The 25,842-nt window shown below is 37.0% G+C and overlaps 1 protein-coding gene and 1 long non-coding RNA gene across 2 annotated transcripts in view; one reads left to right on the top strand and one right to left on the bottom strand.

Moving 5' to 3' along the window:
* Nucleotides 1–4,429, top strand: part of LOC123870257 — a 31,219-nt gene extending 26,790 nt beyond the window's left edge. Inside the window, exon 4 of the long non-coding RNA XR_006797041.1 lies at nucleotides 4,419–4,429. This is a non-coding gene — a long non-coding RNA (uncharacterized LOC123870257). The remainder of the gene's footprint in view (nucleotides 1–4,418) is intronic.
* LOC123870247 (lysine-specific histone demethylase 1A) overlaps nucleotides 1–25,842 on the bottom strand; it is a 395,360-nt gene that overhangs the window by 33,899 nt on the left and 335,619 nt on the right. The gene's annotated exons all lie outside the window — the stretch shown is intronic.

Consider the following 25,842-nt stretch of genomic DNA (forward strand, 5'->3'; position numbering starts at 1 on the left):
AAAAAATTCCAGCTGCTAGAACTCTGATGTCAGAGGCTAGAACTCCTCGATTTCTTAAATATTATTGACAAAGCTATAAAACAAAGCCATTAACTAGACCAGAACTCTCAAAAAAGTGCCAGCAGAGCATACAAGAAGAGTCATGATGCACTAATTTTCAAACTTATTATCATACGCCATGAAAAAAATTTCCAGCTGCTAGAACTCACATCTCAGGGGCTAGAACTCCTCGATTTCTTTAAGATTATTAACATACCTATTGAACAAAGCCATTAACTAGACCAGAACTCTCAAAAAAGTGCCAGCAGAGCATACAAGAAGAGTCATGGTACACTAATTTTCAAACTTATTATCATACGCCATGAAAAAAATTCCAGCTGCTAGAACTCTGATCTCAGAGGCTAGAACTCCTCGATTTCTTAAATATTATTGACAAAGCTATAAAACGAAGCCATCAACTAAACCAGAACTCTCAAAAAAGTGGCAGCAGAGCATACAAGAAGAGTCATAAACGATAAATTTTCAAACTTAAAAATCAGGCTTTGTTCAATAGGTATGTTAATAATCTTAAAGAAATCGAGGAGTTCTAGCCCCTGAGATGAGAGTTCTAGCAGCTGGAATTTTTTTAGTAACTTGTGATTTTTAAGTTTGAAAATTTATCGTTTATGACTCTTCTTGTATACTCTGCTGGCACTTTTTTGAGAGTTCTGGGCAAGTTAATGGCTTTCTTTTATAGCTTTATCAATAATATTAATGAAATCGAGGAGTTCTAGCCTCTGAGATCAGAGTTCTATCAGCTGGAATTTTTTTCATGGCGTATGATAATAAGTTTGAGAATTAGTGTATCATGACTCTTCTTGTATGCTCTGCTGGCACTTTTTTGAGAGTTCTGGTCTAGTTAATGGCTTTTTTTTATAGGTATGTTAATAATCTTAAAGAAATCGAGGAGTTCTAGTCCCTGAGATGAGAGTTCTAGCAGCTGGAATTTTTTTAGTAACTTGTGATTTTAAGTTTGAAAATTTATCGTTTATGACTCATCTTGTATGCTCTGCTGGCACTTTTTTGAGAGTTCTGGTCTAGTTTATGGCTTTGTTCAATAGGTATGTTAATAATCTTAAAGAAATCGAGGAGTTCTAGCCCCTGAGATGAGAGTTCTAGCAGCTGGAATTTTTTTAGTAACTTGTGATTTTTAAGTTTGAAAATTTATCGTTTATGACTCTTCTTGTATGCTCTGCTGGCACTTTTTTGAGAGTTCTGGTCTAGTTAATGGCTTTGTTTTATAGGTATGTTAATAATCTTAAAGAAATCGAGGAGTTCTAGCCCCTGAGATGAGAGTTCTAGCAGCTGGAATTTTTTTCATGGCGTATGATAATAAGTTTGAAAATTAGTGTATCATGACTCTTCTTGTATGCTCTGCTGGCACTTTTTTGAGAGTTCTGGTCTAGTTAATGGCTTTGTTTTATAGCTTTTTCAATAATATTTAAGAAATCGAGAAGTTCTAGCCTCTGACATCAGAGTTCTAGCAGCTGGAATTTTTTTCATGGCGTATGATAATAAGTTTGAAAATTAGTGTATCATGACTCTTCTTGTATGCTCTGCTGGCACTTTTTTGAGAGTTCTGGTCTAGTTAATGGCTTTGTTCAATAGGCATGTTAATAATCTTAAAGAAATCGAGGAGTTCTAGCCCCTGAGATGAGAGTTCTAGCAGCTGGAATTTTTTTTGGTAACTTGTGATTTTTCAGTTTGAAAATTTATCGTTTATGACTCTTCTTGTATGCTCTGCTGGCACTTTTTTGAGAGTTCTGGTCTAGTTAATGGCTTTGTTTTATAGGTATGTTAATAATCTTAAAGAAATCGAGGAGTTCTAGCCCCTGAGATGAGAGTTCTAGCAGCTGGAAATTTTTTAGTAACTTGTGATTTTTAAGTTTGAAAATTTATCGTTTATGACTCTTCTTGTATGCTCTGCTGGCACTTTTTTGAGAGTTCTGGTCTAGTTAATGGCTTTGTTCAATAGGTATGTTAATAATCTTAAAGAAATCGAGGAGTTCTAGCCCCTGAGATGAGAGTTCTAGCAGCTGGAATTTTTTTCATGGTGTATGATAATAAGTTTGAAAATTAGTGCATCATGACTCTTCTTGTATGCTCTGCTGGCACTTTTTTGAGAGTTCTTGTCTAGTTTATGGCTTTGTTCAATAGGTATGTTAATAATCTTAAAGAAATCGAGGAGTTCTAGCCCCTGAGATGAGAGTTCTAGCAGCTGGAATTTTTTTAGTAACTTGTGATTTTTAAGTTTGAAAATTTATCGTTTATGACTCTTCTTGTATGCTCTGCTGGCACTTTTTTGAGAGTTCTGGTCTAGTTAATGGCTTTGTTTTATAGGTATGTTAATAATCTTAAAGAAATCGAGGAGTTCTAGCCCCTGAGATGAGAGTTCTAGCAGCTGGAATTTTTTTCATGGCGTATGATAATAAGTTTGAAAATTAGTGTATCATGACTCTTCTTGTATGCTCTGCTGGCACTTTTTTGAGAGTTCTGGTCTAGTTAATGGCTTTGTTTTATAGCTTTGTCAATAATATTTAAGAAATCGAGGAGTTCTAGCCTCTGACATCAGAGTTCTAGCAGCTGGAATTTTTTTCATGGCGTATGATAATAAGTTTGAAAATTAGTGCATCATGACTCTTCTTGTATGCTCTGCTGGCACTTTTTTGAGAGTTCTGGTCTAATTAATGGCTTTGTTCAATAGGTATGTTAATAATCTTAAAGAAATCGAGGAGTTCTAGCCCCTGAGATGAGAGTTCTAGCAGCTGGAAATTTTTTAGTAACTTGTGATTTTTAAGTTTGAAAATTTATCGTTTATGACTCTTCTTGTATGCTCTGCTGGCACTTTTTTGAGAGTTCTTGTCTAGTTAATGGCTTTGTTCAATAGGTATGTTAATAATCTTAAAGAAATCGAGGAGTTCTAGCCCCTGAGATGAGAGTTCTAGCAGCTGGAAATTTTTTAGTAACTTGTGATTTTTAAGTTTTAAAATTTATCGTTTATGACTCTTCTTGTATGCTCTGCTGGCACTTTTTTGAGAGTTCTGGTCTAGTTAATGGCTTTGTTCAATAGGCATGTTAATAATCTTAAAGAAATCGAGGAGTTCTAGCCCCTGAGATGAGAGTTCTAGCAGCTGGAATTTTTTTCATGGCGTATGATAATAAGTTTGAAAATTAGTGCATCATGACTCTTCTTGTATGCTCTGCTGGCACTTTTTTGAGAGTTCTGGTCTAGTGAATGGCTTTTTTCAATAGGTATGTTAATAATCTTAAAGAAATCGAGGAGTTCTAGCCTCTGAGATCAGAGTTCTATCAGCTGGAATTTTTTTCATGGCTTATGATAATAAGTTTGAAAATTAGTGTATCATGACTCTTCTGGTATGCTCTGCTGGCACTTTTTTGAGAGTTCTGGGCTAGTTTATAGCTTTATTTTATAGCTATGTTAATAATCTTTAATAAATCGAGGAGTTCTAGCCCCTGAGATGAGAGTTCTAGCAGCTGGAAATTTTTTAACAACTTTTGGTGTGAAGTTTGAAAATTTATTGTTTATAACTATTCTTCTATGCTCTGCTGGGACTTCTTTGTGAGTTCTGGGCTAATTAATAGCTTTATTTTATAGCTTAGTTAATGAGCTATAAGAAATCGTAGAGTTCTAGGTTCTGAAATTAGAGTTCTAGCTGCTAGAATTTTTTTAAATTACTTATGATGACTAAATTTGAAAATTTATTGATTTTTTCATTTGACTTTTTTTAGGTTTATATGCCAGAACTATCATTATAAAGTATGAGGAACTATAGAACTGAGATACGTGCGTACAGAGAACTCTTTTTTTTTCGCTTTGCTCGAAAATGATCTGCTACCGGAAGTTAGCAGAGCATTATTTCAACTGCGATTTTTTTAGCAAAAACGCCAGAACTATTTAAAAAGTATCAGGAACTATAGAACTCTTCTGCATGCGAAGGGAACTCCTTTTTATTTTTGATCTGCTGGCATATGCTCTGCTAAGTTCACGGGCACACATGACGCTCGCTGCTGCAATCAGCGCCAAAATGAGGTAAATCAAGTTGCTTCAAAAACGGCTTGGTAAGCGCAAGTCCAGCGTACTTGTACTATTAGTAGAGGTCAGTGACTCTTCATATTTTAAAATGTATGACTCAGATCATTCCTGTTGCGTCACGATACACAACAACAAAATATTCATTTAAGGCAGTACCAAAATCATTATAATTAGCTAGATTCAATTCGAACTAAACTCGATCTAATAAATAATAATTTAAGTATGTTATGTTATATTTATATCCTTTTGACACTTTACATAAAATAAAGACTAATAATAGTATTCAAACATTTATTGGTCACGATAAATCAAATAATATGGCAAGTATGCAAATTAAACATATCAATTTGTCCAAGTTTGGCACAGCCTGTATCGACAATGGCAGACAAAGTGAGAACTACTTACATGTTTAATGACATTTATATAGCTCTAGGTGTATTAAAAGGGAAGTTGGTTGGCATTAAAATATGTAGACCGAGGCGATCGTTCTATAAAACGGAACAGGTCTTTCCGTTACAAGCGTTTGATCAACTGATCAATTGGAATATGTAATGCGAAAATATGTATTGGTGTGTGCCTGAATTTTACAAACAGTAATATATTATACCCACTTTTCTATGTATTGCATCGTAGCGATATGATATTGTTGTTTTGCATATAGGGTTTTTTTTATGTCACTAGCAGGCAATGACGCCTCCAGCAGCCTTAGCATGGCGCCAAGATAATAATAATTCCCTGAGGAGCTTGAGTCGCTAATCTTGAGCACACTTGTCTGTCAGTTTTGCCCTTTGACGTACGGCTGTATTTAGCATCTTTATCTTTATGTTTACAGCTAGCTTTTTTTCCGCGGTTTTGTCCCCGTTTTAGCATTGAGGAAAATGAAGCTATCTATCACTACAAGAATTTTTAGAATCGGGTCTTTCTTCTCTGGATTAGTTCCAGAGATTATCCATACATCCAAACTTACAACTTTATCTCTTCATAATACAAGTGTTGTCAAGTATAGGCTAGGAAGTTCTCGTCTTGCGTTTGTTTTTGTCCTCTCACACTATGACGCGTGTTAAACTTGGTCATACTAAGGGTGCAGGCGGAATGAGCTGCCATATTGGTACTTAAAGGCGCTATATTATAAACCCAGCCTTACTTTGTAGGCTTAATTATGGCTTCAGGCTCGAACTCCGTTACAATGTGAGTAAATTGGACACTGCGAGTTTTTAATCTGGCAATAAATAAACCGGTAACTGGATCACGGCAGATTAAAATCAAACCAGATAAGTAGGTGAGCGATTTTTAAGGTGAATCATAATAAACAGTTGTGTAGTTCACAAATAAGTTCTGTATTACAAACATCGATTAAGTGTAGATATAAAATTGATTTTTTGATTAAATCTTGATGTGTAGATACTTTAGAAGATAGGCAAAGAAAATATAATACGGTAGCGTATGCCTTTGGTTTCTTAAGAGTTAATTTTAATATCGCCTAGTAAACATATCCTTTCATTACTCAATATTAAAGTAATTCATTCTTTGACGCAAAGCTCATTTAAAGCTGAGCTGATGTACAGCTCGCAGCTTCATTTTTGATAAATATGAGTATGCGTTGCGCACTAAAAATATCAGAGAAATCGCCAGTTTACAAGTTCAAAGATATCCTTGAAAATAAAGCCTTTTTGATTTGGCAGAGTAGGTACCTACTGGTAAGGTATCATGTTCAAGAGAATCTACACTAAAAAATCTTTTTTTTTTCAAAATTTTAATACACTTAGTAGCTCTCTCTGTATAGCGGCATCAGATATCTAGGACTACAGTACAACCAAATTAATAATGCGCATAAAAATCTTCGTCACTGTTCGGCAACGGTCGTATGATACACATGATATTGACTCCTATTAGTTTATAACAAGGTGCAAAATGCAAGTGCATTGTTTAGGGCTCTTACGATTCAATGATTCGGAATACGACAATTAGCGAAGATCTGCATGCGCATTATTAATTTGGTTGTACTGTACTTAGTTTCCATTATACACCTCGTGTAGTTTATTTTTAAAACGGCTATGCTATTATGACACGCAAGCGGATAGATGGATAGACGAAATTATTAACCTTCCTTGTTTCACAAAGGAACCCTAAAAAGTCGACAGCTGAAATCGATAGTTATGAAAACGTCATAAAGTTCATTGTCTCGTTAATTGTGTATCGAGACGAAGGAGCAATTGCTGGTGATATTTCAAAATGTCCACAGAGGCTTTGGCGGCAGTGCGAATAGTAATAAAACCTAGTCGTAACCCGAGATACCTGTAAATTCTAGCCCCACACTTGCTACCAATAAAATGCTATTATTATACTTATTATAACAAGCTCAGGTACCTGTATATTTGTGAGAACATACTTCTAAAAGGCGATAAACGTCGGGGTCCCAAGGTGCTGGAATGGTGACCTCACACCAGAATCGCAGCGGGGGTCTCCAACGCGGGCCAACATAAAATAAGTTGCAGGGAGACGCTGGATTCAGGCAGCGCAGCTGAATTTAGGCTTGCTGTGTGGAAACCCCTACAAGGGACCCATGTCCAGCAATAGACCTCTATCGATTGACGATGATGATAATATTAAGACATGATAGTTAGATAGGCAAATAAAACGTAAAGTTTATATTAATACTAGCTTAAAACCGCGATTTAATCCGCGCTATTTTACCTCTGAATTTTCAAATCTGAAGTTGCAACCAGACGGTTCGAGTAGGTCATGGAGTAAAGATTAAATTGAGAAGCGTAGCAGAGATCGGTAATTTATGCAATGCGCAATCGTACGCCTCGTGTTCAGATTGTACTACTTGTTTTGCGCGCACCGGTCGCCAGTGTGTGTCAGCTCTAAAGGAGTCGAGCCGCATGTAATCGCTACTAAGCAAAAACTCGACGAGATTCCGCTCGGATGCCCGCGTAGCATTCTTTGATGTGCGCAAAATGTAAAGCGATTTTAAATGTTGAAAAGTTTCAAAGATTGTGTTACATAAAATAATAATATCTTAAAGGCTCTAGCTACTTGCTTTTTAGAAGCAGTCGATGAAGTTTTAGTAAAAACATATTTAAATTCTCTTCTTTTAAAAGGTCTTATTTATTTTGACTTCTCATGTGGAAATTCTAGTTAGAAAGTAAAATAGAATTTAAGAAAAATAATGTATCCAAGCAATAGTACTAATACAATAAAATAAGTAAAATATCGACATTCAACGCAGGATAGCTTTATTTTAGTTAAAATATAAATTTAAAAAATAAACCTTATACAGTTGGTGATGGTTCGTTAAAATAATAAAAATCATCGAATAATAAAGACAAAAAAATTCAGTTTTTAGTGCAAGCGTTATGCGTAGGTCAATGATAAATTCATTTTTTTTTGTATTTATATCATGATTGTATTTTTTCTCGATGTCGATATCCAGCATAGAACCCACCTATACCAGTGCCTTACGTGTAGATTAGTTCAGCTGATGAGCTGTGAAAGGATAACAGATAGGCAGGCAGATAGATAGACAGACCGAAATGGATATGGTGCTATGGATTAGCACAAAAGTGTACCCAATGATATTATATTCTCGAAATCGTAAATCGTTTGTACCAACCCTAACAATTGAGACCTAGTTGCCCGTCCCGGTAGCACTCACTCATTCCCCCCTAGCGTAATTCGTTCGCAATCGCCACTAAGTAGCCATTTATATGATCACTCATCTCGTCCCGCGGCTACATCACACACCAATGAACTTATTCAACGTGACACAGCTTAAAAGATATCAGATAATATAACGAACACACATCTTGATGCCATTTATCGTATAGAGTGCCCGCGTCCGTATTTAATTGGTTAGCCACTCGCAACTGAGTAGAAGGAAATATCTTTTAGCATTGTACCTATGCTTATAGTTAACTTTTAAGGTTAATACAAGTTCCACCAAAAAAAAAACCTTTTAAGTCATCATGACCCAATATTTACAGGATTGGAAGTGACTGGAATGTATTGACAACAATTAATGTTTTTATCTGTTTAGCGTAAGTTTTTCAGTTAACGTAATTTGATGTAGGTAAATAAAAAAAGAACCATTTCTCATCTATACGAAAGGCATGCACATCTACGCATTTTACATTTCGCGTGCTTGATTGGAAGGATTTTGTTTAAACTATTATTTACTTTAACACAATGGATCGAAGTTCAACTTTTAAGTCATCAGTGAAATTCTAATTAATCGTTACCTTTATAGATTGCACCATCATCATTTCCAAGTCAAGATTACGGCTGAGAGGAAAGCTGTCATCCCATAGCAAAAAGAAATGTGGTGAATGGGTGAATGATGACTTCCTTAACCTCATCCGGGATCCGTCAGAAAATTAAAACAGGGGACTTTCTGTTGCAGCTCTGTTCGTCATGACTTCGCTTTGAAAATAAATTAAAGTGCCAATTAACTTAATGCACTAAAGTCTTAACTAACTAGACATGGTCGATAGGACTGCTCGTAAAGAACTGAAAAGCGATTTTATCGCTAATGGACTAAGAGCCAGCGCGGCCTACACCTTCGTTATTCTATAAAAGTTGAAAGTTTCTCTGCGTATTGCCCCCCACACGATCAGCGACTATGAAGTTTAGTTCATGGTGGTTTTGGGAGATAACAGGTAAAAAACGCACCTTCCAGACGCCTTTAAAGTTTTATAAATTGTTAAAGTTTAAGGGCGTCTGGCAGGGAGTTGCCACAATACACACACAAGTGTCTGGTAATGCATGACTTGATTTCTAATACTATTCCGATAAAATATAAAAAAAATTAGACTTTATACTTTGACGTAAGATTTTTTACACCTTTATTACCTTCTTCTTCTTCTTCTAGTGCCGTCTCCTATCGGAGGTTGGCAATCATTAAGGCTAACTGGATCTTGTTCACCGCTGCTCTAAACAGTGACCTCGTACTCATGTTAAACCACTGGCGAAGGTTTTTGAGCCAGGATGTTCGTCTACGGCCGGGTCTACGCCTGCCCTTTATTTTCCCTTGCATTATGAGCTGCAGCAGGTCATATTTTGAGTTCCGCATTATATGTCCCAGATATTCGAGCTTTCTCCTTTGCACACACACTTTATTACCTGTTATCTCCCAAAGCTACCATGATCCAAACTTTACAGTCGCTGATCGTTCCTCCCTGTGTTCGTACAAAACGCAGAGAAACTTTCAGTTTTTATAAAATATCGAAGGTCTGGCACGCGCTGGCTCTCTTTCTATAATGACATTTATGTACTTAACTACGAAAAGAGCGTCATATCCTTTTCGGAGATGACTTAGTAATGTAATGTCAAACTCAAAAGCCTTTGTGTTGGATTGACGAAGAGTTCCAGATGCGAGCGTTTTCGATGTTATATAACTTTAATTCTAGTTAGCGATGGCAAATATGTTTCAAGATAGAAATAAGTCCTTACTTATATGCTTAAATTTTTGTTTTTGTCATATTGCCAAATTTATTGATTGGGCCTTTATTGAATCCACTATTTATTACCACCACATTATTATTACAAATATGAATTCCTTATCTTTAGCTTTATCTTTAGCTTCTAGCTTTTAATTCCAGTATTGTATCATAATAATAATAGCTTAAAATTTAAAAAACCACCGACACAAAAACCTCTATAAGAAAACTAGAAAAGAGCTGATAACTTTCAAACGGCTGAACCCATTTTCTTCGACTATAGCTAAGGACACTTTCGATCAAACCACAGATACACAGATACACACGTCAAACTTATAACACCCCTCTTTTTGGGTCGGAGTTTAAAAATTAATAGCTACCGCGATAGAATATGTTGCACGAGCAAATTGTCAACAAACTATCAAAATAGTTTCCTCGCTCAAGCTTCTTCACTTCCCGCATGGTAATCAAGTTTCCACACAACACTCCACCTGTACAGGAAACCTCTTAGCTTAGCGCTTTAGCTAATTAGTTTACCGCCAAGTGAGTAAACCTATTAAATATACAACATATACGATGCAGTGATAATTGATATGTGATTACAGATTCCGCCATGTACCTACTCATGGATGCTAATTACAAATATTGATACAAGCGTATTTGCTGAGTGAACTGATTAATAAGCAATCGTGTTTTGAGCATGTCTTGTCTTATGTACATAAACGACATAAGACATTTAGCTATCTGTCTCGTTTGCTTTACTTTTTATTATTTTAATAAATCTTATTAAATAAAATAACAATGTCTTTAATCACTCACTGACTGACTTATCAACGCCCAGTCCACACTTTTGGACCTAGAAAGCTAAAATTTTGGTTCCCTTTGTAATAAGTAGACAAGGAATAAAGCCGGATGTTTCGAAATCCTCACGAGAGGAAAGCCACGGTCTGTTTGTTACTTCCATCCAGGCACCCTCAAACTTTAAAACTTCAAGGTCGTCTGGCAGGAGGCTGTCACGACATTAAGTGTCAGGCAATGCATGCCGTGATTTTTTACTACTACTCTGAAGAAAATATAAAAAAATTAGACTTTATACTTTGACGTAAGATGTTTTACACCTTTATTACCTGTAATCTCCCAAAGCCACCATGATCCAAAATTCATAGTCGCCGATCGTTCCTCCCTGAGTTGGGGACAATGCGCAGAAAAACTTTCAGCTTTTATACAACAACGAAGGTCTGGCACGCACTGGCTCTTAGTCCATAATTCTTATCGGATATTTCAAATTAAATTATGAGACAATAATTTCATCATCATATCTAATCAAAATGAAAACAAAACTAGGAAATTGAACTTATTAAATAGTAATTTATTACAGGCTCTGACATTAAACTCGCTACTCATTTATCCAGAAGAGTAGCATCTATTGAATGAAACTTCTCAAGAATTTACCGCTCCCGTGCCCCTGACTCACAAAAGAAGAACGCAGAGGTCTTAAAGATGCCGAAATCAGATCTCAGCTCGGACGACTCCATCGAGTGACAGACGTCAGGACAAAAAGGGTTCGCCTTGTAAATCAGCACGTCAGTGGAACGTCGGGCCGACTGCAGGCAAATCAGATATAGGTACCCGGGCAATAAAGTCGTGACGATTAAGGGCTAGTACAAATGGATTATTCGTACTAATATTATAAATCCGAAAGAGAGTCTATTTTGTTAGTTTATTTACTTAGGTACTAGGTGATGCTCGCGACTTCGTCCGCGATGATTTAGGAATCCCGTGGGAACTCTGATATTTCCGCATTTAAAGTAGCTTATGTCACAAGTCACATAACAGGTTTTTAACTATAGGTATATCCATGCGAAAAATCACATCCATCCGTTGCTCCTTGGAGGGATAATTGAAGGGCAAACCAACAAATAAACACACTTTCCCTTTTGTAATATTCGTTTGTTATTTCTTTATGCCTTACCCTCAATAGGTGTCTACGAAAAGCAAGGATATGGAAACACATATAAAATACTTTTTACATCGGAAAAGAAGTACTTCAAAAAGTAAGTCAAAAAAAAAATTAAAATTAAAACCAAACGAAAGCATCTCGAACAAATCTCGAAGTGTTGTGGGTTCAAGTTGTTAAAACAAAAAGTGGGATTTATTAATATATTGGCACTGCAGCCCTATTTATTTCGATAGTAAAACTTTTTTTAATGATATAACCCGCCAAAATGAACTACGAGTATAAGTACAATCACAGTTTTACGATTAGTATATCGTAGAGCTGTGCGTACAATAGTGTACCTACATATTTCGGTAAGCATAGCAAACAATCCGAAAGAGCAAATAACAATTCGTATTAATTAACACGCACCAAGGGTTCCACAGTAATTACTATCATCAGATGTTAATTATAATATCCATGACCCAGGAAATATGGCTCTGAATGCGAAGACATTATCATTACTGTCGATTTACCCCAACAGATAATAACTTGGATCAAATAGCCCACGGTATTAATATGAAGATCCTTATTTGCTGAAGAGAAAATATGAATAACCGCTTATACGTACTTATCATAATGTAAACGTACGTTAACATGTTCTTAATTCTAGCGTGTTCCTTAATTTTTTATCAGGAAAACTAGATGATACTTACGATGTCGTCAACGTGGATTTAGATTTTTGAAAATCCCGTGGGTATTCTTCGATTTTCCGAGACTAAATCTAGCCTATGGCCTTCCCTAAGGAAAACAAGCTATTTTCGTACCTCGTCTAAATCGGTGAAAAGATGGACCGTGAAAATATAGATACACTTTCACATATTTTATATTATTGTGTAGTTTGTGTTTGATTGAAAGGTCACAAGCTTAGAAAAGTAACCCTAGCGCGCTCCCTAGCGCCTTCCATACAAACGTAGTTTGGTTCTCATTTGAATATCAACCAATCAAACTCATAGACACGTCCCGTCTGATTGATTAATATGTAGGTATATGTGTATCAAATTCGGTGCGAAGTTCCAAAAGAAATACATAATTGCTAGTAAGTAAGAATCAAGCTGTTCCCTCATTCTGAATTAGGTAGTCGTGGGTGACTTTAGAAGAGTTTATCGCAAGGTACGAGTTAGCATCTTTATTTTTTTATGTCAAGACATTTTACACTAGCTGACGATTGGGAGATTATACCAGATCCGTTAGTAGTCACCCTAAGATGTCTAAGATACACATATTATCCTACCTATACCTATACCTATAGCTACCGATATCACCTAATCTAAATATTAAAATCTTCCCCTTTAAAATGAGTAAGCGAAACCTCCGCTCCGCTGCGTTTAATTTGTCTTTTGACGTGATACCTGTCAGCGGGTTTATGCAGGAGATGCCGAGATGGGCTAAAATTATAATATCATACGATTCTCAGTATTGCTAAACAGATTATTGGAGTAGTTTTGTTTTTGTAAGCATCGGATTCCGTTGAGCTAATATTTACCTACCAATCTATTTGAGATTTAAATGCCAACACCTAGCAAAAAGGTTTACTTACCTAAAATAAGTTTCAGTCTTTGTTACTAGAATCAACAATCAAGGCCAGTTTTCTTCTAAAGTATAGCTTATGTAATAGAGATTTGATTATATAGTTTGAATGACTCGTTTGATCAATACAAAAAACTGGTCAAGTGCGAATGGAAGTCGCATACGAAGGATTCCGTACCATCGTATTATTATATATTTTAATATTTTATCTATTAGATATTTTAATATTTTTATGAGCAACACAGCAAGTTAATGACAACAGAGCCAGCTATATTATGTGATTTAGTATTTTTTTTTTAACACATTTTAATTTTACACTTTAATTCTACACTACTACTATTTTAATTTTATTTTGTGATGTAACGACAAATTTTCTGTTTTCGGACTTATTCCTTTAATTATGCTATAAGATATACCAACCTACCAAACGTGATTCTACGTCAACGGGTACTTCCCGTTGACGTAGAATCACGTTTGGTAGGTTGGTATAACCCTATAGGTTTTCTTGACAAACACGACGGACGGACGGACAGACAGACAGACAAACAACAAAGTGACCCCTTATTCCTTTTGAGGTACAGAAACTTAAAAATCAATAATAAATAAGTAAAAGTAGAATAATATAGCGAGGCAATTTTATCCCGGAAAACATGGAGAGTTCCCAGAGAATTTTAGAAACCTAAGTTCACGCTGACTAATTCAAGGTCATCATCCACACTAATACTTATTATAAATGAGAAAGTGTGTCCGTCTTGCCTTTTCCCAGCGTATCTGCTTAACTGATTTTGATGAACTTTGGTACGGAAACAGCTTGCATCTTGGAGAACGACATAAGCTAGAAAATCTGAGATTTCCCGTGGGACTTTTAAATAATAATTAAATCCTTTATAGCCTGTACAAAATTGAACACCTTTATAGGCAGTGCAAAAATAATTACTTATTCATAATTTATAGGGGTAAAAGTGACAGGGTTTATTTGAGAGATCAAACACGGCCTGCCCTCAGAGTGTAAATGAAGATTATACGTTTTCCCCGAATAACTATAACCGACCAAGACAATCACCTCAGGCGGAAGGCTGCTATATAACATTTATTGACCATAAATCCGGAATGATAAACGTATTATACTGCTTTTCTCATTAAAGCTCCGATTTTGTATAAGAAACCTTTACGCCTCTCTGAATATTTACGGAGCGCTCTAAAATGCGTCCCCGTGTCCATAATTTGTTCTTCGTTTATGCAAGACGATGAGATCATTATCAACAATCGTTCATTAAACGTTTAAATTTATAACAATCTATTTATTGATATCTAAACAAACGAATCTTTTAATCAAAATCTTTTTGTACAAAAACAACAAAGTAATACGCAACGCAACGGATGCCGACAAGTTTATTATATCATAGCTGCCACAGATTATTTATTTATTAACAATTGTTACTATTAATCATTACCTAATATTATAAATGTGAATGTTTGTTCAAGTTGGCTTGTTTTTTAATCACGTGATTTTTGGCATGGATATAATAATATTATGTAGTTCAAGTTCTGGAGAGTAACATAGGCTACTTATTATCCTGGGATATCACAGAGTTACCACGGGATTAAAAAAAAAAACCACGCGGACGAAGTTGTTGGCATTGTCTAGTTGTCTACATAATTATTTTAAAGATTTTTCAGTAGTATTAAATTAGGTTCTTAAATCAGGTCTAAGCTTTGCGTTAAATGTTATGCAGTTTACATGATAAAGTACACGTCTTTATGCCGCTACACTACTCATACTCGGTACACGGTAACTCATACAACTTCGGTAAAAAGTTTTACTCTACCTATATAAGATTTCGTACAATGGGCCAAGGAGTAAATCATGATCTAACTCTAGATTCTGTGTCCACAATTCCGCACTCACTATACACCAACGGGAAACAAAAGGCAGCTCTGTTTGGAAGAAAATACACTGTCAACCCGCATAACTAGACCAAGAAGGAAATTGCCATGTAACCTATTATTATTTCGTGTAGTTTGGACTGAATGTAGGGCATTTTCGTGTAAATCTGCCGGCTAAGCCTGCGGAAGTGTCGCCTTTATAAGTCGTAAATCAGAGAGCTTATCGGTTTACGTGGCCGTCGCGCTCCGTCCGCGAAATATGCAACCGGGGACCGTATTCGCAAAGCGAGAGACAATACATGGCACATGCTTATCGCATATTTCGCATGCGAAACGCAATTGTATTGATGTAAACACCGCGATTTGCATCTTGTATCGCAGATTGTTTCAGTTGTGACTTCTTTATTTGCGTACGCCGTTGTACTGCGGAGTTACTTCTGGTTTATTATTTATTTCGTGTGGTATTTCACTACGTTTTTTTATTAATATTCTGACAATAATATAACAACCTTACTAAATGAAGAGTTATAATGGAGAAGTATAGCTCTATATATTTCATGTTTGCTTAACTAATGGCCCTTCACCTTTTCATCTAGGTTTCGGCATCAACCTTCATTCAATTCTTCTTCATTCCAAACAAAAATTAATAATTTACATTCCAGGTAGAGTCTTTAGGAATAAATAAAGTATTTAAGTAGTATTTCAGAGAAAAACAATTACCTAAAATAAACAAAAGAAATAAAACAAACAGTTAAGTAAATCATTGTTGGAAATTGAAACTAATAAAAGACCAATAAAGTTTTACACAAAGACTGATACTTATAAAGTTTTATTCAAGGTTTATAGCATCATTCGAACACGTATTTGTGAATATTTATAGCTTGCGTAATAACCTCCAAGAGTTATGCCCCTGTGGGACCAGCACGACAAATTGTTGGACTGTTGGAAATCTGTATGCGTCACCATTTCACATTCTTTTTGATCGCTCCCTATCTTGCTGCAAGCGTGCATTCAAATACAATGTGGATAAATCTGTTTTAACTTCACTATCAAAACTTTCTGGTTGTGAATATATATAACTACTTACAAATTAATCATCTTCATAAGAATAATATTAAAAAAAATAAAATCTAATTCATTAATAATTATAAATTAAAATTACTATTAGTTATACCTAGTCGTCAAAAAGACCACCCCTGGTTGCCCCTGGACCAAAAGTGCCCATCAAGCTGGCAGCATTGCCCCGCTTCATAAGAAAAGAAGCATATTATTTTATAAAATATAACTTATATGTATAAATTTTTATTTAGGAAAATCATCAAGAGACTAAAAAAAGCTATACTCATGCTTACACAAGCACAGGTGGTAGGGGGTACTTCAAGTAAGCTGGAACACGATACAAGTAGCATGGAAGTAGCCAAACAACAGACTAGGAATTTAATCACACGAACCTCCATAGGTTCATGTGGCTTACAAATCAATCATCTCCAATTGTCTCCATCCAACACCTTCCGTCCATCTACTACTTACAAGCAATGGGGAGCTTTCAAGAGTATAATATAATTCTTTTCCATAGGTATAGCTCTCGCTTCCCGCTCCTTTTTCAAGGCTGAACTTCGTCTCACGTATAAAGCCTACTGATAGACGCAGCGACACTTATTTATTAAAAAATATTGAATTAATATTATTAATCTCTAAATATATAAAAGGAAAAACTGACTGACTGATCTATCAACGCACAGCTCAAGCCAATGAACGGATCGGGCTGAAAATTGGTATATATATAGCTATTATGACGTAAACATCCGCTAAGAAAGGATTTTTGAAAATTCGATCCATAAGGGGCCATAATAGGGGTTTGATATTTATGTAGTACACGCGGATGAAGTCGCGGGCACAAGCTAATGTCTTGATACGCGCCCAATTTCTCTTCTATAAAATTCCTACCACTGAACTTAGACAGCTAAAACTGTATGTTAGCCCATCTGTAAATACCCACTGTCGTAAATTCAGCCAATAACCAGAAATGCGATGACAACAATGCCATGATGACGAATTCGGTGTCATATCGAACGGTCAAACTGCGCAAATATAGACTCGCGCGCAAACACCAGAATGTGTTCATCTGTAAAATCGTAGAATCGCAATCAAATGTACCGGCCAATATGGTGTGGCGAGGGTTCACTGGCGGCCATTAGTCAAACAATATCGCGCAGTTATCCGCACTGATCGAACACTCGATAGTCCCAAGAGTCATGTAGCGAAATCTATCACGCTGCAAATATCTGAGCGGGAAGAGATTTCGAGAATTTATATTAGGATTTGTTTCATCGGGAAACGGGAATGTATTTTAGCTCCACAGCTATATATGTATATATTTTTAGGGTTCCGTATTCGAAGAGTGCCAATGGGACCCTATTACTGAGCCAACCCTGTCCGTCCGTCCGTCCTCCCGTCCGTCTGTCTGTCAGCGGGATGTATCTCATGAATCGTAATAAGCAGAGTGTAGAAACCAAAAGGGGTGTGGATTTAATAAAAACTATCATGGGGCCTTTTCAGTGCGACGCGGATGGCCTGCGCGGACGTCCGCGGCCGACGGTGAAGTGTATGAAACCTCAACAGCGCGTTCAGAGCGACGCGGAGCTGTCCGCCTCGCGGAGTTGTTGAGGTTTCATAGGGCCTTTTCAGTGCGTCGCGGATGACCTACGCGGACGTCTGCGACGGACGGTAAAATGTATGACGCGGATAGCTCTCCGCGACGCGGACAGCTCCGCGTCGCTCTGAACGCGCTGTTGAGGTTTCATACATTTTACCGTCCGTCGCGGACGTCCGCGTAGGTCATCCGCGTCGTACTGAAAAGGCCCATACATTTTGCCGTCCGTCGCGGGCGTCCGCGTGTGTCATCCACGTCGCACTGAAAAGGCCCATACCCCTTCCAGGATTGCCCGCTACCAACTTAGGCATCATCACTTACCACCAGGTGAAATTGTGGTCAAAAGCATAATTATCTGAATAAAAAAAGGGAATAATTAAAATGCTTAAAATAATATGGAGTCAATTTAAAAAAACCTACTGAATTTCACCTTAGCCAAGTACCTACATTGGTCACCACAGTGACCTTTAAAATAGATTAAAACAATCCAGTAGCCCGTAGTGAGGCCATGGAACTCTTAAGTACCACCATTCATATTTGAGGAAGGTTAATCGATAGCGATATCAAGCAGTCAATGAAGCGGACTGTATACCGTCAACCGCTTGATAGACAGACGTCGGAGCTCCATTAGATATGCTATAATCTCGGGGCCCGGTCATGCGCTCTGTTTTGTATGCAAATGTATGTCACTGTTCTATATGCAATCGACATAGACACGTCATACTCTTGGTATCTGACCTTCAGCCAATTGTTTTGATATAGTAGTTCATGAGATACTAGTAAATTTTTCTGCTCATTAAACTAGATTAGAACTTATAGAAGAGTTATTTGAAACGAAAATCGTGTTCAATAAAGCTCTAACAAGCGTAAATTAAAAATATATAACACCCCCGACAAGTAAAGGTCACAGTAACTAGAAAAGAGCTGATAATTTCAAACGGCTGAACCGATTTTCTTGGATTATAGCTAAAAACACTCGATCAAGCCAACTTTCAAACAAAAAAAAACTAAATTAAAATCGGTTTATTAGCTTAGGAGCTACGATGCCACGGACAAATACACAGATGCACACGTCAAACTTATAACATCCCTCTTTTTGGGTCGGGGATTAAAAATGAGTAAGTATGACAAATAAGCGTCAAGTTGTAAGAAAACCCAGTTGCACAACCACAATTAGCTTCTCAATACTTTCATTGCTCAAATAAGCTCCATCAAAATTATTTCATCCATTCAAAAATCTGGTATCACTACCCATATTATAAATGCGAAAGTGTGTTTGTTTGTTAGTTTGTCCTTCGTCGCAACGGAGCAAGGGATCGACGTGTTTTTTGCATGGGTAGGTATAGTTAAAGACCTGGAGAGTGACACACCTAGACTACTTTTTATCCCAGAACAATCAAAGAATTCCCACGCGGACGAAGTCACGGGCATCAGCTAGTCATAGATAAAATAGAGGTCTTTTTTAGTTACATATATCAAACAGAAACTTACGAATTACAGCGAAAGGACTTCAAAAGTTATAAGATAAATCGACTCAATAATTTAAAGGGTATTGCACCAATGGGATTCATCAGTGCTTCTGAGACCACTAGAAGTCTAAAAGATTCCAAATTGATATCTTCAGGGGCACAAAAGCGACGTTGAGTGAATAATAATGCCCCGATTGTTCAGAAATGGCGTGTTGTAAATGCATCGCAGTGAGTCATTGGCTTAGAACTACCCTCATGTTCGACAATAAAAGTTCAAAGCATTTTAGGATAAAGAAAATTGATATCGGGAGCTACGAGATTCTGAACCATTTTCTCGGTAATATTAAAATGATAAAATTAAAAGGAATCAAAGAATCAAATGTAATGTACAAAGTTCTTATCAGTTTAATGAGTAAAGCAGCAGTAAAGTCCGTAGAATTAGTTCATTACCTTACATTTATTGTACAATCTCAATGTCGCATTTTGTAAAGAGCAGCTGCTGAATTTCATGCCCCCTTTTCAAGAAGAATCTGCTTTCAGCACCAGTCGTATAGTAAAGACTCTACCATTAGCATACCACAAGGCCATAAGTTATTTGGCCTCGTGAAAATATTTTAAATCTCAATTTAGTAATAGAAGTGCCTTAATTTAAAGATAATTTTTCATCCTCTGTAGATGTTCTTTAAAAAAAACTGTATGCAATGTTCAATATAACAACTTTATCACTGCAATAACAATATTATACATCGAGTGAACAATATTTTATTATTTAAAGCCGGCACGCAACTTGAATTCATAGCACTAGAAAATTCAAGTATCACTTCGCAGCTGTAAATCGCAATTACACTTTCGTAAATACCGTGAAGGCAATATTTCGTACTTTAGTTTGCAATTGCATATATTTTTAAGCTTACGAATGCTTTAATCCCAATCCAATACAAACTTTTTACAACTGGAAAACTATTATTTCATATTTACGCAATCGTTTTACTCTAGTTCAGCAGAATAATTTTCTGTAATAGCACATAAACGTCGCACGGAACGGCGACGTATTGAGAGAAATATAATAAGCTTAGACGCAATTCAGTTTCATTTCTTAGCGAAGGTGATTATTGAGCTCGGGCCAGCAGCCATACAATTTCTGCAGTCCAGTAAATAAAGTGTTTAATCGCCTATACTTCACAATCTGCTCCTGACGTAACTGCAGCAATAAAAGGCCTTTTCAAAAGTGGTGGACCCAATTTTCATGACTCTATAAATGTCCGAGCATGAAAATTTAAACAAGTGTCATCGTAAAATATAGTAGGAACCTCGCTGAGTACGCCGGTTTCGATCACGTATTGAGTGCTGGCGTATGTAAAATGTCCACTTTATTAGGGTGCTAGCTTTTATTCGCCGTTCTGGTCGTATAGAATAACTAAAAAACGGGAGCAAAAATATTAAAAAGTGGATCATGATCTCTTTGAGCTTTTTTAAGTCATTGTGATCCAAAGAAATGAAATGGAGACCACGTACCCGAAAAGAAACGTTCCAAGACAACCATTCTGTTAGTTCGACGACGTAACCAAGCTTGCGGGAAAACTTGGAAGAGGTTCGCCTACCACCGGGAAGAATGGCATGCACTTGAGAAGGCATATGCCCAACAATGGATAAAATATAAGGACTAACAAAGAAGAAAAATATCCAAAGAAATTAACATTTGTATTTGTAGTCAGGATTATTAACATTATTTATACTGAAGAACATGAACACCATAAAACGAATTGAAATTCCTGTGTAAATCCGACAGAAACCTCAAACAAATGATCACTGTTTGTCTCGGGCCCATCGTTCATTCAGTTTCATATTGTCAACGTAACGTAGACGCGAAACGAGTGTGAGTGGAAAAATCGCACAATTTTCCGGATGCCGTTAAACCTAATACGGCCTTCGGAGGCGGCAGTCGATTAATCTCTGTCGACCGCGATGAGCTCGAACTGCTCGATATAAAGCACCAATCAAACTAGAGCTCCGGTACATCAAACAATGTTCTTATTAAATTCTTGTGAATATAGAAAATGTGGATCTTTGTTGTCTGGTGTCAATTCCAAAGAAACACCCGTCCTTTGTCGTTCAACGACAAGTTGATCAAACCGTTACCGTCTATGAGAAGATATTTTGAAGGCACTCAAACGAGTAAGGGTATAAACTGATGTTGAAAATTTGCTCAACCATATAATCATTCTGAAACAAGTCGTAATAAAAAAAAAAACTCGATTGCCCTGCCAAATAACGAGCTGAAAAGTAAAAATTTGAAAATGGCATCATATAGCTGCCATATTGAGTTTTTTCAAAAAACTATAGCCAGTAAGTAACACTCAAGAGCACATGTAAAGATTCTAATGATAACCTATACATCTAAATCTGTTCAGATATTTAGAAAATGGTGGAATACAGAAAGTCACATACATACATACATATTATATGAACCGTGAAAATATTAGGTAAACTTTTTTTTGGGCAGTCGTGTAAAAAGTGAAATACTACTATGAAATAGTTTTTTTTTAAATATAGTACATAACGCTCGTTTTTCGTTTCATCAAATTAGGGTTTTTAAATGAAAACATACCTATGAAACGCCGACGTTTTAATTTGATAGTATACCAGTCCCATTCCCAATCCAATAGAGCTCGGGAACGCAATGTAAGCGAGCACGTTTCGATGCAAATAAGCGCATTTAGACGAATTGCCTACAATGGTCATTTACACGTTTCAATTCGCACTGAATTGCGTTGCTTTAAACAGCCAAATGGTACAAAACGAAACCTACACGATTAGAACCGATGTTGTTTGTGTCCTAGTATAATGTAGAATATCGACTGTGAATTGGTCTATCTCAAATTTTTAACTTTTACTATTTTGTACTCCACAGTGTCACAGACATTTATCTAGTTTGGACCAAAAATTTGAAAAGTACACGTTAACAAAGCTTCATGTACAGGATCACTATTTAGCACACAGAAATAAGTGTAGTTCTCCTGTAAAGTTAGAATTGAGATAGTACCGGTTGCCAGTTCACAGTCAATATGTACAGTGCTTATGTCATGGAAATCCAGCTACGTAGGAATAAAATGCCGAGCTCGCCACGTCAGCGAGTGCCCATAAAGTAATCAGAGTTCAGGGCTGAAGTTGGACGTAGACAAGTCGTAACGTGGAATGGGACGATGGGTGATTTTTAATGTATGAGCCGTAGGATCCAGTACAGATGCCCACTCCCATAGGCATTAAGTTATTAGCTAGACGCTTAGTTCCGATACAAGCTTTGCCGGCGCGACTGGTTCGTTTTAGTCTTCAATTTGAATTCAATGGACGGAATTAGAGCTCCAACAAGCAGCGCGCTGAGCGAACTAGCTCGATAAAATGCCTATTTTATGTATTGAGGGATTTCGTTGAACGTTTATTTAGTAGATATTTGCTTCTCTAGTATTTTACAAGGCCAAACGATATTCATCGTAAATAGAACCTAAAAGAAGTTAACCTAAGCTACGTCCAAAAAATACGTCGTTTTGTCGTTTTTGAGTAAAAAGCATTATTTCCTAGTTATTACCGTTCTTCCTGGCAATGTTGGTGATTGGTATTGATTTAATTTCTTAAAATACTAGCTTATTCCCTCGGCCTCGTCCGCGTGCCCTACAGAATCGGACCACTAGGTAGGTACTACAAATTAACAAATTACCTCTTTGTAACATTAGTAGGTAACATTTGTAACATTCTCTACTATCTAAAATAGAGGCTTCTGTATTCTTGTAATGTTGCAGATAGTCTGAAAGAACACACAAATTAAGCATTCATTGTTACAATGTATCAAAGCAAACACTTGAAACGTTATCGCAATTAGTATTTAAGGTGGTGTGAGGCAGTAAATATTCATTTAATCGGTAGTAGGTCACGTCTCATGTAGCGGCGGGGACGCACGTAAATCTGCAACTGATTAGGTTAATTGAAGTCATTAATCGGGATCGATCGACAAGCGTATCGTGTTTAATTAACTAACGAACCGACAAGCTATCTTATTTTATTCGTATGCATATCTGATAGTGTAATTTACCCTTATCGTTTTCCAGGGGTCTGTCACAGTGCCACATAAATATCATGATATTTTTTTTCGACTTAAGAAAACAGACTTAGCCATCCTACCAGTTATCACTTAAACTGTTACTTATTATTTATTAGTAAAACGTAATTAATATGAAGTAATAACCACACCTCGCGCTACACAAGTACGTATTTGGCTCACACATCCATTCATCTGTTTCCAGCCTACCACACCTGCGAGTTGAGTGGCTCATTGAGGCGCTCGGTGGTCGTGTTTGATCACGTTGAGCGACCAAATCAAGCCACGCCCAGATTAAGATACGCTCATAAGAGGCTGTCATACTATCCGTGCTTGGATGGTCATCTAGAGCCGCACATTTGAAAATAAATATTCACATAGGTACTGAGCGACTCAGGATGAGCGAATTATGAGCCGCTAAGCTCGCAGGTGTGGACGATCCTTGAGTCGCTCCGTTTACCGTATCGTTCGCCATAGCCGAGGCTAATAACGCTTGAACGTATGTTCTGCGGTGCGTACCTATAAGGCGCAGTCAGATCAACAAGAAAGCGTTGGTAGTTTCTGGAGGTTGAGCTCCTCCGCCGCTCAGGTCGCTTAAGACGAATGCTGTGTGCTCTTCCCAGCAGCTCTCGGCCAAAGCGAGTACTAAAGCCTTGCCCTAAAAGTTGGGGGTAAGCGGTAAAACTTGTTTGCTTGCTTATTATATTTATTTCGTTTCTCACTCTATATCTATAGCATCCATACATAATTTGAACTTACTCGATGTATTTCTGAAAGTAGGTAAACAAGAAAGTGTATAAGTCGATAAAATGCGCCCTAGGGTCGCTCAAATACCACTCTGGTCCACATGTTACAATATTTACCGTAGGTACACTAACCCTTTCGGGACTAAATGTATTAAGGATATATTTTACTTTTCGTATAAATAAACCGAATGACGTAAACATTCTGATGGATAAATAATGGCTTGTGATTTTAATGAAAAGCTCGCTGCTCCTTGAATGATCATACACTCAAAGAAATATATAACCATCATTTTATGTGGCGTCAATTAACTGGTGATAAGAGGGCTCTTTTTTAACAAAACAATGAATTGGGCAATTAAACATGGAAATATTCACGTGCACTTCTATGTTATTAATGTCATATAAAATTATCGATGACAGCTTATACCACGTAGGATGAAGAACATAATATGAATTTAAGGCCGCCTTTGCATACAATTGTTTTATGCTTTTTTCTGTTTCTTCCTTTTGTGTGTAATATTTCATGTTTTGCGTGCAATAAAGTTTAATATCTTAGACAGGTATTTCGAAACCACAAGCCACGTGCAAAATTTTCCAGTCTAAATATACGTATACGTATAAGTTTACTCTCACCTGTCAATACGCTAGAGAAGACAATAATGAATGAAAACAATCCTGCGGCCTAATTAATACCTCGTCCGAAGATACTTTTGCAAAGCCGACAATTTCGCGGCCTATCCTCACACACAACATCATCGGCGTTATCATGCATGTACAATAGAGCAAACAACAGTTTGCGGTGACGCAGCGCTTGTTTATCATTCAACTCGACGCGCAGAATCTGTTAAGGGTATCGACACACACAACGCGCAAACGCAGCGTATCCAACGCAGCTCGTAGACGTACTTACTTCTTTTTTCTTTCTTTGTACTAGACAGGCTTTTGCACTTAGTTATTTCAGTCAGTTCATGAAGTGCATGAAGTACTTATAAAAATGAACGGTATGCAGGTCATCAAACTGAAAAGCATGCATAGGATCCGCCATGCAGTAGTTGCGCGGCGTCGACGTTACACTCTGCGCCGTGTGCAGTATAGGTAACAGTGTTTCTAAGTCAGTAATAAGAATGGACACCGATGCAAAAATTGACAAAAGAACATTAAATTTGACTTCTAAGAAATTGTAAAGAATTTGCGAAGGCGTGTCCATATCAAGAGTAGGTGTGAACGGCAAAATGTAGAAGAAAACATGCTCGCTTTCAGCTTCAGACATTCAGCTTTTAATACTATGAAATCAATTCTGTCAGTATCTATCTATCCGAATTTTACATGTTTGGCGAAAACGGCATTTTGAAGATGCTCGCAAATCAGTTCTTTCAAATCCGTTAGCATCATCAGACAAAATAGTTATTTTCGATAATGAAATGCGATCGGAAAGGCCCCTGATTCAAACACACAAACGCGGGCGTGCAGTGTGACGTCCTCCATTGCAGGAGCGATCGCGCGTCGCTGATGCTACACTTTGTTTGGGTCCGAGCCTTTATCTCCCAACTCGATGGGCAGAATCTCTTAATCCTAAACAAATATCGGGGCGAGTCGACCCACGTCCCCAATAAATTCTCTATCTCCCACCATGGCAGGCTCGTGGAAATCCCTTAGATATAATAAGGAACTGAAGAAACAAACATATTTATGTAAGGCTGTATTAGTAGGTACAAAACAAAGCAACAAAAGCTAAGATAAATAAGATTAATTTGAACGAATTATTAAACACTTTTTTAATTTAAATAACATTAAAGAACGGTAGTTTAAGGTTTGAGACTAAAACTTGGAAATCACTTGAATGTATCGTAAGGGAAATGTTAGGAAAGCGCCGTATATAATAATGTGCCGAAAATCTCCGAATACTTAAATTTCCCGCGCGCGAAATTCTAGTCGCG

The sequence above is a fragment of the Maniola jurtina genome, chromosome 12 (assembly GCF_905333055.1).
Source record: "Maniola jurtina chromosome 12, ilManJurt1.1, whole genome shotgun sequence".
NCBI lineage: Eukaryota > Metazoa > Arthropoda > Insecta > Lepidoptera > Nymphalidae > Maniola > Maniola jurtina.